The following is a 5,000-nucleotide window of genomic DNA, read 5'->3' as shown; positions in this document are numbered from 1 at the left end:
ACTTGGTCTACCAGTGGTAGCTCCGAAAAGTCGAAAAAATGACTAAGTCCCACTTGGTCTACCAGTGGTAGGCTCGAAAAGTCGAAAAAATGACTAAGTCCAACTTGGTCTACCAGTGGTAGGCTCGAAAAGTCGAAAAAATGACTAAGTCCAACTTGGTCTACCAGTGGTAGGCTCGAAAAGTTGAAAAAATGACTAAGTCCAACTTGGTCTACCAGTGGTAGGCTCGAAAAGTCGAAAAAATGACTAAGTCCAACTTGGTCTACCAGTGGTAGCTCTGAAAAGTCGAAAAAATGACTAAGTCCAACTTGGTCTACCAGTGGTAGGCTCGAAAAGTTGAAAAAATGACTAAGTCCCACTTGGTCTACCAGTGGTAGGCTCGAAAAGTTGAAAAAATGACTAAGTCCCACTTGGTCTACCAGTGGTAGCTCCGAAAAGTCGAAAAAATGACTAAGTCCCACTTGGTCTACCAGTGGTAGGCTCGAAAAGTCGAAAAAATGACTAAGTCCAACTTGGTCTACCAGTGGTAGGCTCGAAAAGTCGAAAAAATGACTAAGTCCCACTTGGTCTACCAGTGGTAGCTCCGAAAAGTCGAAAAAATGACTAAGTCCAACTTGGTCTACCAGTGGTAGCTCTGAAAAGTCGAAAAAATGACTAAGTCCAACTTGGTCTACCAGTGGTAGGCTCGAAAAGTTGAAAAAATGACTAAGTCCAACTTGGTCTACCAGTGGTAGGCTCGAAAAGTCGAAAAAATGACTAAGTCCAACTTGGTCTACCAGTGGTAGCTCTGAAAAGTCGAAAAAATGACTAAGTCCAACTTGGTCTACCAGTGGTAGGCTCGAAAAGTTGAAAAAATGACTAAGTCCCACTTGGTCTACCAGTGGTAGGCTCGAAAAGTTGAAAAAATGACTAAGTCCAACTTGGTCTACCAGTGGTAGGCTCGAAAAGTTGAAAAAATGACTAAGTCCCACTTGGTCTACCAGTGGTAGGCTCGAAAAGTTGAAAAAATGACTAAGTCCAACTTGGTCTACCAGTGGTAGCTCTGAAAAGTCGAAAAAATGACTAAGTCCAACTTGGTCTACCAGTGGTAGGCTCGAAAAGTTGAAAAAATGACTAAGTCCAACTTGGTCTACCAGTGGTAGGCTCGAAAAGTTGAAAAAATGACTAAGTCCAACTTGGTCTACCAGTGGTAGGCTCGAAAAGTCGAAAAAATGACTAAGTCCAACTTGGTCTACCAGTGGTAGGCTCGAAAAGTTGAAAAAATGACTAAGTCCAACTTGGTCTACCAGTGGTAGCTCTGAAAAGTCGAAAAAATGACTAAGTCCAACTTGGTCTACCAGTGGTAGGCTCGAAAAGTTGAAAAAATGACTAAGTCCAACTTGGTCTACCAGTGGTAGCTCTGAAAAGTCGAAAAAATGACTAAGTCCAACTTGGTCTACCAGTGGTAGGCTCGAAAAGTTGAAAAAATGACTAAGTCCCACTTGGTCTACCAGTGGTAGGCTCGAAAAAGCTGAAAAAATGACTAAGTCCAACTTGGTCTACCAGTGGTAGGCTCGAAAAAGCTGAAAAAATGACTAAGTCCCACTCGGTCTACCAGTGGTAGGTCGAAAAAGTGCGAAATTTTTCTAAGTCCCCACTTTTGGTCTACCATTTCACGCCAAAAACTAGTGAGGGTGGCGAGCTCCAGGATTTCTGACCCCCTTCGCCCGACTCCCTTGCCCGACGAAGGTGCACTCCGGTCGGCCTCGGAGCGAGTTCGCCCGCGCTCTGGAGGATTTTTCGTCGGGGGGTTTTTCAAAGGGGTGCCGTCGGACTGTTGAGGAGAGTGGCAATCTATAGGGGTCCAAGCACTGGAGATGATTCTCCATTCATTTCTAAGCATGGCAGAGCTTAAATAAAGCCCCATTAATAGTTCCAAAGCGGATTTTTGGACACTATAACACGGACCCGATCCTACCCGACCATGAAGCTCCGCAGGTCGGCCTCCGTCCCGCCCCCCGCCCCCCAGGCGGTACGGAGGAAAAACCAAAACTTCCAGAGACGGTTCCAGGGGGGGTATCTCTTTTATTATTTTGACCCGACCGAATGGACTACCGAGCCCGCCTGGGTAGGCAGCCGCGCGGCCCTCCGTGGCCACTGTGCGCGGTGCGTTCCTACCCGACCCAGCGGGTTAGCCTCCAGGGGGGTCCTCCGTCAGGGGGAGGACCTTTCCGAACCTATCCGAGGGAGTCGTAGACGGCCCGTCTATATATCAATCTGCCCTAACACGATAACCGGTCGGCCCGGAGCCGTCGGACTCGGATGCCTCGGGTGGTCCTCGCGCCCAACCGAGCTCCAGCACCCGGCTTCAAAAAGCTCCGGACCCCCGGTTTCGGAACGAGCGTTTCCTTGTTATCCCCGAAGCAAGCGGGAACTCGCGCAGCGGAGTTGCCACACTAATTTCCACTGGGAGCAATGAGGGGTGAGCTCGGACGAGCCTCTCCGCCCGTCCCCCCCTCCCCGGGGGGTCTTCGGACGGTACGGGGCCGATCCCTCTCCCCTCTAAGAACCAATGGTTTTTTCTGTGACAAAAACCACTCGCAGCAACCTGGTTGATCCTGCCAGTAACATATGCTTGTCTCAAAGATTAAGCCATGCAGGTCTAAGTGCACACGGAAGGTACAGTGAAACTGCGAATGGCTCATTAAATCAGTTATGGTTCCTTTGATCGCTCCACACGTTACTCGGATAACTGTGGTAATTCCAGAGCTAATATATGCAAACGAGCGCTGACCGGTCCTCTCTCGGGGGGGCCGGGATGCGTGCATTTATCAGACCCAAAACCCACCCGGGGGGACCCGCGAGGGTTTCCCCCGGCCCTTTGGTGACTCTAGATAACCTCGGGTCGATCGCGCGCCCACCGCGGCGGCGACGTCTCATTCGAATGTCTGCCCTATCAGCTGTCGATGGTAGCATAGGGGGCTACCATGGTGACCACGGGTAACGGGGAATCAGGGTTCGATTCCGGAGAGGGAGCCTGAGAAATGGCTACCACATCCAAGGAAGGCAGCAGGCGCGCAAATTACCCATTACCGACACGGTGAGGTAGTGACGAAAAATAACGATGCAGGTCTCTTTCGAGGCCCTGTAATCGGAATGAACGTATCCTAAACACATGGGTGAGGACCCATTGGAGGGCAAGTCTGGTGCCAGCAGCCGCGGTAATTCCAGCTCCAATAGCGTATATTAAATTTGCTGCAGTTAAAAAGCTCGTAGTTGGACTTCGGGAGTGGGCTGGCGGTCCGCCGCGAGGCGAGCTACCGCCTGTCCCAGACCCTGCCTCCCGGCGCCCCCCGGATGCCCTTGGTTGGGTGTCCGGTCCTCAGGGGTCCGGAGCGTTTACTTTGAAAAAATCAGAGTGTTCAAAGCGGGCACCAAACTCGCCTGAATGCCTGAGCTAGGAATAATGGAATAGGACTCCGGTTCTATTTTGTGGGTTTCCTGAACCAGGGCCATGATTAAGAGGGACGGCCGGGGGCATTCGTATTGCGCCGCTAGAGGTGAAATTCTTGGACCGGCGCAAGACGGACGAAAGCGAAAGCATTTGCCAAGAATGTTTTCATTAATCAAGAACGAAAGTCGGAGGTTCGAAGACGATCAGATACCGTCGTAGTTCCGACCGTAAACTATGCCGACCCGCGATCCGGCGGCGTTATTCCCATGACCCGCCGGGCAGCGTGCGGGGAAACCAGAGTCTTTGGGTTCCGGGGGGAGTATGGTTGCAAAACTGAAACTTAAAGGAATTGACGGAAGGGCACCACCAGGAGTGGAGCCTGCGGCTTAATTTGACTCAACACGGGGAACCTCACCCGGCCCGGACACGGAAAGGATTGACAGACTGATGGCTCTTTCTCGATTCTGTGGGTGGTGGTGCATGGCCGTTCTTAGTTGGTGGAGTGATTTGTCTGGTTAATTCCGATAACGAACGAGATTCCTTCGTGCTAAATAGTTACGCGGCCCCCCGCGGTCGCGGTTAACTTCTTAGAGGGACCAGTGGCGTATAGCCACGCGAGATGGAGCAATAACAGGTCTGTGATGCCCTTAGATGTCCGGGGCTGCACGCGCGCCACAATGGCCGGGCCAGCGTGTGCCTACCCTACGCCGAGAGGCGCGGGTAATCCGCTTAAACCCGTTCGTGACGGGGATTGGGGATTGCAATTATTCCCCATGAACGAGGAATTCCCAGTAAGTGCGGGTCATCAGCTCGCGCTGATTAAGTCCCTGCCCTTTGTACACACCGCCCGTCGCTACTACCGATTGGATGGTTATGTGAGGTCCTCGGATCGGCCACGCCGGGGCTCCTTCGCGGGGCCTTGGTGCTGTGCTGAAAAGTCGATCGAACTTGATCATCTAGAGGAAGTAAAAGTCGTAACAAGGTTTCCGTAGGTGAACCTGCGGAAGGATCATTACCGGGACTTGGGTTGGTAGTGCCTCCCAGTAGGCGCGACTCCCATTTCCACAAACAAAAAATGTTCAAGCCACGGCCCGACGTTGGGAACTACAGGGATTCCCTTCGGCCTTTTAATGACTTGATCGAAAAAAACGGTGTCCTGAGCAAAAAAACGTGTTTTACGGCCAAAGGGAGACGGGTACCTGGCCCCCGAAGTCCGTCTGCGGGGTTTCTTACTCCGGAGGCGGCTCGGCGGCGCGGTTTGATGACCCCGAGTTCGCTTAGGCGTTCCGGGGCGCCCGTACCCGCGGCTGCCGTAAAACATTATTTCAAACCGTCACTTTTTGTGTCTGTTGGTTACATGGCTTCGAAACAAAAACAACCATAAAGAGTACAACTCTTAGCGGTGGATCACTTGGCTCGTGCGTCGATGAAGAACGCAGCCAGCTGCGAGAACTAATGTGAATTGCAGGACACATTGATCATCGACACTTTGAACGCACATTGCGGCCCCGGGTCAATCCCGGGGCCACGCCTGTCTGAGGGTCGCTATTCCAATCTATCGGACCTT

The 5,000-nt window shown here is 51.8% G+C and overlaps 2 non-coding genes across 2 annotated transcripts; both read left to right on the top strand.

Moving 5' to 3' along the window:
- Window positions 1–2,584: 2,584 nt before the first annotated feature.
- On the top strand, window positions 2,585–4,448 carry LOC125798933 (18S ribosomal RNA). Its single transcript, XR_007437717.1, has one exon. It is a non-coding gene; the product is annotated as an 18S ribosomal RNA (ribosomal RNA).
- A 376-nt stretch (window positions 4,449–4,824) lies between these two features.
- LOC125798930 (5.8S ribosomal RNA) lies at window positions 4,825–4,978 on the top strand. Its single transcript, XR_007437714.1, has one exon. It is a non-coding gene; the product is annotated as a 5.8S ribosomal RNA (ribosomal RNA).
- The last annotated feature ends 22 nt before the right edge of the window (window positions 4,979–5,000 follow it).

The sequence above is a fragment of the Astyanax mexicanus genome, unplaced genomic scaffold (genome assembly GCF_023375975.1).
Source record: "Astyanax mexicanus isolate ESR-SI-001 unplaced genomic scaffold, AstMex3_surface scaffold_95, whole genome shotgun sequence".
Lineage (NCBI taxonomy): Eukaryota > Metazoa > Chordata > Actinopteri > Characiformes > Acestrorhamphidae > Astyanax > Astyanax mexicanus.
This window is presented reverse-complemented; position numbering and strand designations above follow the sequence as displayed.